A 10,333-nucleotide genomic window follows, 5' to 3' on the forward strand; every position below is an offset into this window, starting at 1 on the left:
ACAATGGCATGAACATCGACTTCTCTAACTTCCGCTAAGGCCCCACCTCCCCCTCGTACCCCATCTGTTACTTATTTTTATGCACACATTCTTCCTCTCACTCTCCTTTTTCTCCCTCTGTCCCTCTGAATATACCTCTTTCCCATCCTCTGGGTCCCCCCCCCCCCCCCCGCCCTTGTCTTTCTTCCCGGACCTCCTGTCCCAAGATCCTCTTGTATCCCCTTTTGCCAATCACCTGTCCAGCTCTTGGCTCTATCCCTCCCCCTCCTGTCTTCTCCTATCATTTTGGATCTCCCCCTCCCCCTCCTACTTTCAAATCCCTTACTCACTCTTCCTTCAGTTAGTCTTGACGAAGGGTCTCGGCCTGAAACGTCGACTGCACCTCTTCCTACAGATGCTGCCTGGCCTGCTGCGTTCACCAGCAACTTTGATGTGTGTTGCTTGAATATACAATCACCAACCACTTTATTTGGTAATGCAAATATCCATTCAGCCAAACCTGTGGCAGTTACTGAATTCATAAAAGCATGCTGTCACAGTCAAGAGGTTCAGTTGCTGTTCGGGCCTAACATCAGAATAGGGAAAAATGTGTCCTAAGTGACTTTGACTGTGAAATGATTGTTGATGTCAGATAGGGTGATGGGGTATCTCAGAAGCTGCTCATCTCCTGGGATATTCAAGCACAACAGTCTCTAAAGTTTATAGAGGATGATGCAAAAAAAAAAACAGTCTCTGGCTGGCAGTTCTGTGGGTGAAAACACCTTGCTAATGAGAGAGGTCAGAGGAGAATGGCCAGACTGGTTCAATCAGACAGGAGGGTAGCAGTAGCTCAAATAACCGCGCATTACAACAGTGGGGTGCAGAAGAGCATCTCTGAACGCACGACATGTTGAATCTTGAAGTGAACGTCCTGCAGCAGCAAAAGAGCATGAACATACAATCAGCAGCCGCTCTATTAGGTACAGGAGGTAACAAATAATGTGGCCGCAGAGTGTAATTATGAAGGGGGTAGAGAAGAGAAAACTCGGTGCATATTTCTGCTGTGACAGATTTCAAAACTATTCCATAACCCTACAGTATTGTTGGAAAAAATCCAATAAGGAAATCAAAACAGAACGCCATCAGCCAGATTAGTAAAAGACGTATTTAGGGCAACAAAGTTAGGGAAGTAGAATGATGTAGGGAGTTACCCTGACGGGAATGCAGAACATTAATTAAGAGAAGGCTTGTGTGGCAGAATCAGGCTTAATATCGCTGACATATGTGATGAAATTTGTTGTTTTGTAGCAGTATTACAGCACAATACATTAAAATATATAAATCACAATAATATATATATAATTCAAATTCCTGAAGGTGCTGATGCTTTTTTGCAGAAGTGGGTGGTGGTGGCGGGAAGTCTTTGCTTTGCTGTTGCTTGTGCATGGGAAGGGAAGGGAGCTTTGGATTCTAATGTTGTTACTGTGATTCATTTTTTTGGGCACTCTTCTGTTTTCGCATCTGTGAAGAAAAAGGATTTCAGGACGTATATTGTATACATCTTTCTGATATTAAGTGGAACTATTGAATATAGAGAGTAAAACGAGTGAGGTAGTGTTCATTATCCATTCAGAAATCTGAGGGTGGAGGGTTAGAAGATGTTCACGCTCCTGTACCTCCTCCCTGATGGTAGCAATGAGGAGAGGGCACACCATAGGAGATGAGGGCCCTTAATGATGGATGTTGCCTTTTTGAAGCATCACTTTTGGAAGGTGTTCCCCGCTGCTGGGGAGGCTGGTGCCCATGACGGACATGATGTGCATCAACTCCAGCAGAAACTAATTGCAGATCTGCCATTATTTAAAGGGAATATGACGTTTATACCTTGAGCATTAAGATTTGATGAACGTTATTTACTTTAGTAATAGCTTTAGTAGCTACTTGAACAAGTTGGTTTTCAGTTCTGATTGAACAAAAACTATCGAGTAAATATTTTATGTGATGCACGTTTCTGGGTCTGTTGGGATTTGTGAATTTGATTGACAGCTTTGTCTGGTATGAAAATATAGGTCAGGTTTATAAGAGAGACAAGGGCTGTGAGCCTGTTTTATCCCTTTTGAAGGACAGATTTTCAGCAGGTCTTCTGACTGCTGACTTATCTTTGACCTTTTCTCCCCATGGACATTATAGCACGGGAACCAGTTTGTGATTCTCCTCGAGTCCAAGCCCCGTTCACAAAAACGATGGAATGTAAGAAGCAACTGATATCAGAAAGATGCATTTTACAACTGGGACTCACACAATTTCATGAAATATCGTTCAAAGCAGAAATGAACTTCAAACCCATGCAACGCCTGGTTTTCATGATCAGAATAAGGGAGTATTTAATGTTATTATTAACCTGTAAATTATCCAGCAACTTGATCATGGTGAGGCAGAAATACAGATAATCCCATAACCATTTCTAGATAATTTACACTTCCTCACTACTAGCCTCCTAAAAAAGCAGCTGGTCCTAAACCCTCCCCTGAGTTCCACAAATTTACTGCACCAGCATATTAATTACCAATTAACCTGACCACAAATGTTGGAAAAATTGTACATTTATAATGAGATTTTTGATCCTACAACATCGTTCAACCTCTCCACACTGAAAGCAGCACAACTGAATCAATGGAAAAGCAATCCTTCATTTACAAAAATATTATTAAATAACATTGGTCATGTTATTCAAATTTTCAGGGTTCCATTTTTTTCCTACTTTTCATTCATGGCCTTTTCCCCATTTTCTCTTAATTTACTTTTTCTTTCACCCTTTTTGTTTGTATCATCTCCAGTTCACTTTACTTTCTCTTCCATTATTCCTATTTTTTTTTTGTCAAAACTTAAATTTCATTGGGAAAGTAAACTGGCCTTTAGTCTTAATATTTTCAGGCTTCCCAAATGGTCCATTATCAATTTGCACTTCCAGCAATTAGCAGATCAAAGGGAGTTCAAATCATAGTTAGAATCCCTGCCTGAGCTAAACACGAGTTATTATTTTAATATATTGACTAAACCACTGGATCTCTCTGCAAATTTACGCTGTTAAGCAGCTTCCTGGTCAGGGTACAATTTCTTCCATTAGATTGTTTACCAAAGTTGTATAGTTACCTTTATCTAATTTGAAATAGTCCCAGCCAAGTCTCAGACAATAAAACAGGACCCAGTAGAAAGGTCTCCTGCCCTCACTCAGTGCATAGACATCAAAGAGCTTGAGGACTTAATGCTGCGGCTTTACAAGGCATTGGGTCAGACTGCATTTGCGAGAAGTTTGTGGCCACCTATCTAACATGCTGGCTTTGGAGAGGATACAGAGGAAGGTCACAACAATGATTCCAGAATGAGAGGGTTCATGAGTGGGGAGTGTTTGATGGCTCTGGGCCTGTACCCACTGGAGTTTAGAAGAATGGGGGGAGGGATAAATTCAAACCTTTTAAATATTGAAAGACTTGGATAGAGTGAACGGAGAGGATGTTTCCATTAGTGGGAGAGTCTAGGACAAGAGACCTCAATCTCAGAATAAGTCCTTTGGAACAGTAAAGTAGGAATTCCTTCAGCCAGAGGTGGTGAATCTGTGGAATTCATTGCCACAGACAGCTGTGATGGCCAGATCATTAAAGTGAAGATTGATCGGTTCTTGAGTTAGTAAGAGTATTAACGGATACCAGGAGAAGGTAGGAGAAGGGGGTTGAAAGGGATAATAAATTAACCATAATCGACTTGCCTAATTCTGCTCCTATATCTTATATCTTATATCTTATATCTAAAGACCCTGAAAAACACGTTTCCACAGCCGTTTAATTCACTGGATGAAACCAAAAACTGCACTAAGTGACATATATAAGTATGTAACTGCTTGCTCTCACACTCATTTTTATTCGGCTATTTGGTATCTACCAGTTCCCAACATTCCTCATCTGCCGAAGCATATTGGAAGGGTTCTCAGAATTAATGCTGTAGCATGCCGGATATCTACAAGCTGCAGATATCTGCTTGTTCCTTAGATTGAATCCAGCTCTCCACATGAGGAAAATAAACATCCCTCTTTGAGCCTATCTTTACTCTTTAGTGTTTAGGACAGGTTGGTGAAGAATTGGTGAAGAATCAGTGAAGGACTGGGTATTTTATCTCTATATCAGCCTTTTTACTAACCCAATCTTACCGATTTGGAATTCCTCTAGTATTTCACTTCTCATGTCCTTTGCAGATATGGCAAAGTCCTCTTCAGAAACAACACTGCAAGATTTAGCCCCCAGCCATACCTTCAACCTTTACCAACAGGTTGCTATTTTAGTTCCTAATTGGCCCAGCACTCATCTGGTAATTTTTTTTAAACTGGCAATAAGGCTATAGCACTCCTGTGGAACAGAAACCTGATCACTAGACCATTAATCTGGAGCATGAATTTAACTCCTACTGTGGCAGGTGGAGAAGTTAAATTCAAGTAATTAAACTGAAAATAAAACTGACACCAGCAATAACAAGCCTCATCTCAGCACATAGCTATGAGACAACTAGAGAGTAGGAGAGTGAAGGGAGATTTGATAGAGGCATGTAAAATGATGAGAGGTATAGAAAGGGTAAATGCAATCAGGCTTTTTCCACTGAATTTGGGCAAAGCTATAACTAGAGATCATAGGTCAAGGGTGAAAGGTGAAATATTTAAGGGCATCTGAGAGAGAATTTCTTCACTCAGAAGGTGGCATGAGTGTAGAATGAGCTGCCAGTGATGTGGATTTGGATTTGATTACACCATTTAAGAAAAGTTTGGATGATATATAGATGGGAGAGGTATGAAGGGACCTAGTTTGTGGAACTAAAGAGGTTGACAGCTTGGCACAAACTGGATGGACTAAGGGGCTGTTTCTGTGCTGTAGTGCTCTATGATTCTATGACAACCAAAAATGTCTTTCAGGAAAGGATGTGTTCTAGACTATATGCATCTACAGACTAATCAACATGGTTGACTTTAAATTCTTCAGCTATCAGCATCCTATGAATACATAAAAACATACACTTATAAAAAGATTATTCAGTCCATCAAACATATCTCCCAGTCAGTCTATTTCCATGACTGTCTGGAATGTCTCTTCTTTAGCATGACTCTCATGCTGCTCATTCTGATGGAACGAGACATTATTCCTCATGAAAATTCTTACTTTGCATTTCCAAAGCATGTGAACCTGAACGAAATTTACGCAGGAGAAAGCATGGCTAAGCTACCTCTGTTCCCAAAACTACACTGGGACAGCAGTTCACAAGGTTTTCAGCCAGATGCTGGAACTGAAAAGTTTTCAAATGAGAAATGAATCCAAAGTTTCTTAATAACTGTTGTAATCTGAGAAGTATTGTGATATATTTTGAACAGTATTTGGATCTATAAATTCCTGAGGAAATTGAATTACAAAGTCAGTAGAGATATGGTAGGTGAAATCATTTCTTTCACAACTGTAGGGTTTTACCATCTGTTTACAAAATTGCCTTATTTCGTATAGATAGAAAATGCTGATTAAAACTTGGGCCAAGTAAAGCAAGTGTAAAATGCATCCCGAGTAGAGTGACACCACTTACTTTTTATCCTCTCATGAACATAGCAAATATTAAATGGAGTACAGATTCAAAGATCTTCCCAAATTGAGTATTCTCATTGTGTCTGTGCCTCTGCCTAACTTGACTGTCCAATGCAGTGTTATGCTAGTGCTAACAATATGTTTGGTGGAAGGCTGCCTTCGGAAAATGAAACCAAATTGTGACTACATAATAGCATAGTGATTAGCATAGTGTTTTACAGTGCCAGCAATACAGGTTCAATTCCTGCCACTGACTGCAAGGAGCTTGTACTTTCTCCCCGTGACCACGTGGGTTTCCTCCACGTGCTCCAGTTTCCTCCCACATTCCAAAGATGTACGGGCTAGTAAGTTGTGGGCATGGTATATTGGAGCCAAAAGTATAGCAATATTTGCGGGCAGCCCCCAGCACATCCTCAAACAGTTTTGGTCGTTTACGCAAGCTACACACGTCACTGCATGTTTTGAAGATTTGATGTAATGTGACAAATAAAGCTAATCTTACTTTATAATCTAATGTTAATCTGCTGGAGGAAAACTTGTTGGACCATGGAAGGGCAAGACCAGAGCTGCAATGATCTTGAAAAGCAAAAACCTGTAGACGTGGGAAATCTGAAGTCACAGTGGACATCTACGCCATTGGATGCATTTAAAGCAAAGATTGATAGGTTCTTGATTGGTACAAGGATTAAGGGTTACAGGGAGATGGCAAGAGAAAGGGATTGAGAAAATAAAAACAGCCAAGAATGCTCTAATTCTGCTTGTATGTCTTATTTAATCCCTATGTATAGTTAGGCAGCTCATGAAGTGTGGCCATGAATGAGTGGGTAATGACAATTCACCTGCAAAAACTTCATGGAACTATAGATATACCATTTTGATTGGCCAGTTTAGAAGTTTTATGAACTCTCTAACCTCATCCTTACTCAAACACCTCCAAAGCTTTTTACCTATTGTTCAAGAGACAAAGCTGTGGGAGCGGGGAGGGTGAGAGCAAGAGGAATTTAAGGAAAAGTAGAGGGGGGGAGAGAAAGTAGAAAAGAGAAAAGAGAAAGAAGGTAAGAGGGAGGAAGTGAGGAAAGGGAAAAGGGTGAATGAGAAAGAAAAGAGGAAGGGGTGAAAGAGGGATGGAGACATGAAAGAGGGAAGGAGTGAAAGACAAGGCCACCCACCATGTTGACAAGCAGGATATAGATGAGTTGAACTTCCTCCAAGGTTGGTAACATTAAACACATGTATAGGTGCCACAAACAAAATGCTGGAGAAGGTCAATGGCTCAGACGGCAGCTCTAACAAGAAATAAACAAGCAATATTTTCCACCACATGCTGCGACCCACTGATTTCCTCCAGCTTCTTGTTTGTTGCTCCAGATTCCAGTATCAACATCCTCTTGTCTCTCTACAAATGGACAGTAGTGTCAGCGCGTCCTACTCTGCCTCCAAAATGCACTCCATTAACTGGTGGATCTGTGCAATTCATTGCCACCGGCAGTTGCAGAGGCCAAGTCACCAGGTATATTTGAAGCAGAGGTTGATAGGTTCTTGATTAGTCAGGGCATCAAGGCAGGAGAGAAAACAGGAGAATAGAGTCCAGAGGATAATAAATCAGCCATCATGGAATGGTGGAGCAGACTGCATGGGCCAAATGACCCAATTCTGTTCCTACATCTCATGGTCTTACATTTGTATATTTAGCAATAACAAGCAGAAATATCTAGGATTGTTAAACACACCCTAATGCAGTCAGAAATAGAACTAATTTAGTTTCATTACCACTTCAAGCATCTTTACGTCTGGGTCTATTGTAAGAACAGGTCCGATATTATACATAGACTTCATTTATTCTCCTGATTGCAGAAAAGGTTAAAGGAAAACTTAAATATTTCAAGGGCTGTTGACAGGGATGAACTGTTTCTAACCATAGCCTGGAAGAGCGTCAGGGGCAGGTTCAATGGTAACTCTCAAAAAGATTATTGAATGATGGAGAAGCCTGCTTGGCTTTGAAGGAAGCGGAGGCCGGGAAGGTGGGGCCCTCTGGAAAGCTCTTTCACCGGGCCCGCACAGGAACAAGGGGACGAATGCTGGCCGACTTTTTTTTAAAAAAGGACAAACGTTGCGGCTAAAAACGTATTCCTAGTAAACTTAAAGGAAATTTTATTATTTTCCTCGTCGAGCGGTCGGAAGTAAGTGATCAGCCGTGGAGCTGGTTGCTAATAGACTGATCATACGTGCACACACATAGGGCTAACACTACCGCACAGCGAATACTAGAGCGAACTTTAAAGTGAAAGTCGATCTACAGATTATTCCTATTTTAAAACTTCCCTTAGAAAACGTGTTATAGAGCCGCCGAGAATGAACCTCCAACTAAAAGGTTCATCAGTTTCCGCTAGTTGCATAGCGTGAAGTGGAAAAAATCCAATTGTTCATGGGCTGGACATTTGCTAGCGCTGACCTCTCTCCCGTTTCCATCGATAGAATCCGAAGACTTAAACTGGAATTAGTTATCGCAGCACACTGCAATGGGTGTTGAATATCATTTTAAGTTCCCAAAGGACACAGGAGCCTCGGGTAGCATCTTCCCCAGAGCCTCCTCTCGCTTACCTGTTGTGCGGGGTTGAGCCACCAGTCGCCCTCCGTCCATTCAAGTCGTCCCGGCAGCGCCGATCATTCTGGGTTAGTCTTAGATGGGCACTGACAATGCCACTTCCTCTGACTCCACTCCTCTTAGTAACCGGGGGATATTCGCCCCCAACCACGCCAAGCGCAGAATTTTGGAAGGGATGCTTTCTGGAATATAATTTCTTCCAACTTTCAATATTTCACAGCGGCGCCGCCTCTCTGAAGTCTTGACTTAAATCTCCGGAAGAAAATGGAAAATCGTACACACAGGAGGGCGAGTGAGTCCAACTTCTCTCACTGATGATCAGTGGTTGGAATTTGCGTGAGTTTCCCCTGCGTGGCGAGATGTTGTAGATAGGGGGCCGACGTTGGTTTCACTGTTTGTATGTCAGTACTGTTTACTGGAGGAAATAAGCTCCTTCAGATGCTGACCTTGGAGCTGTTGTGTGATGTGTGATCTGTGGTTAGAGAGAGGGTGAACGGGAGGGAGTAGGGTTGGGCTACGCGGCTGTTGCTGATGTTGTCTTCGCAAAGGGACTCCCCGGAACTTCATGCGCTGGGGCACAGTGCCACTCTAAGCCCGTTTTAGCAAAGTGCAGCCAACAGAATCAATCCTTACCGCGAGCAAAAAAAGAAGACAACTCACATCGAGTATCAAGGATCACAGATCAACTTTATTCGCCATATGCATTAACATGTATTAAGGATTCGCTGTGGTGTATTAGTCAGGGCGCGACGAGCAACAAAAAAATCAGCATTCAACAATTATAAGCACTAGGTATTCTGCAGATGCTGGAAATCCAGAATAACTCACACAAAATGCTGAAGGAACTCAGCAGATCAGGTTACATCTATGGAGAGGAATAAACAGTCGATATTTCGGGCCGAGACCCTTCATTAGGATCCGGGTCTCGGCCAAAAAAGTCAACCATTTTTCTCCCTTCCCACACACTCCTCTATCTATTACCCCCGTCACTGCTCATTTCTGCACTGTGGACACTTTAAACCACTGGTTTATAATGCTGTTACATTGTAAATACATGCTGGCATTTATTTATGTACAGTATGTGCATTGTACTTCACATCCATCCTTAAACTCTCACTTTATTAGTGTATATATAATTCCTTATTCTTTATAATTGTTGAATGCTGTTTTGTTGCAAGTGGCACCCCGACCAACTCACCACAACAAATTCCTAACACACGTAAATATGTATGGTGAATAGAGAGGAATCTTTATCCCGGTACATGCTTTGCACATCCACTCTCTTAAGAATTATATGTTTTAATCTAGACCTCTCTCACACTTCTAAATTCCAAGAGATAAAAGTCTAACCTTTCCTCACCGAGCAACTCACCGTCTCCAGACCCAGGTCTGGTAAACCTTCCCTGAACCTTTTCCAGTGTATTGACCCCCACCCCCAATTAAATAAGGAGGCCGACTTTGGACAGCGTTCAATGTGAACTTACCAATTCCATATATAACTGAAACACAACCTCTCTATTTTTACCAGGGGTGATTGATATATTTGTGGCCTAAGGTAAAAGGAGTCATTTTTTTTAAAACCTAGCACATTTATTTTTCCTACACTTACACACTTAGTCCAGCGGTCGTGAAGCATACGGATCCCTTCTTTGTAGAAGTCGGCGTCCTGGACCTCTAGTAGTGGTCCACAGCAGGGGTGATTGATAAGTTCGTGGCTTAAGGTAGAAGGAGATGAATTATTAACTTAAAACTTTCCGTATTTTCACTCAAAGAGTTGAACTGCACGGGTATGTAACGAGAGCTGTATAACTCATCTCCTTCTACCTTAGGCCACGAACTTATCAATCACCCCAGCTGTGGACCACCTGGAGGTCCAAGATGCTCTCCTTATATTCAGGTGAGTTCAACTCTTTGAGTGATTATGCAGAATGTTTGAAATTAATAACTCATCTCCTTCTACCTTGGGCCACGAACGTATCAATCACCCCTGGTATGTTCAATTCCCCTAGCAATAGAAGTAACTTTCTGGTATCTTTCTTACTAACTTTGTGTTCCTGAATGTTAATCTTTTACAAAGCATATACCCAACTTCCTCAGCACCACAGAGATCATAAGCTTTCTTTCGTTCTACTGCATT

General features: G+C 41.7%; 1 protein-coding gene across 1 annotated transcript in view; it reads right to left on the minus strand.

The window, feature by feature from the left end:
* tafa3b (TAFA chemokine like family member 3b) overlaps positions 1–8,365 on the minus strand; it is a 112,920-nt gene extending 104,555 nt beyond the window's left edge. The window contains exon 1 of the mRNA XM_072277788.1: positions 8,193–8,365. The gene's annotated coding sequence lies outside the window, so the exon portion shown is untranslated. The remainder of the gene's footprint in view (positions 1–8,192) is intronic.
* Between the last annotated feature and the right edge of the window lie 1,968 nt (positions 8,366–10,333).

This window comes from Mobula birostris, chromosome 14 (genome assembly GCF_030028105.1).
Source record: "Mobula birostris isolate sMobBir1 chromosome 14, sMobBir1.hap1, whole genome shotgun sequence".
Classification (NCBI taxonomy): domain Eukaryota; kingdom Metazoa; phylum Chordata; class Chondrichthyes; order Myliobatiformes; family Myliobatidae; genus Mobula; species Mobula birostris.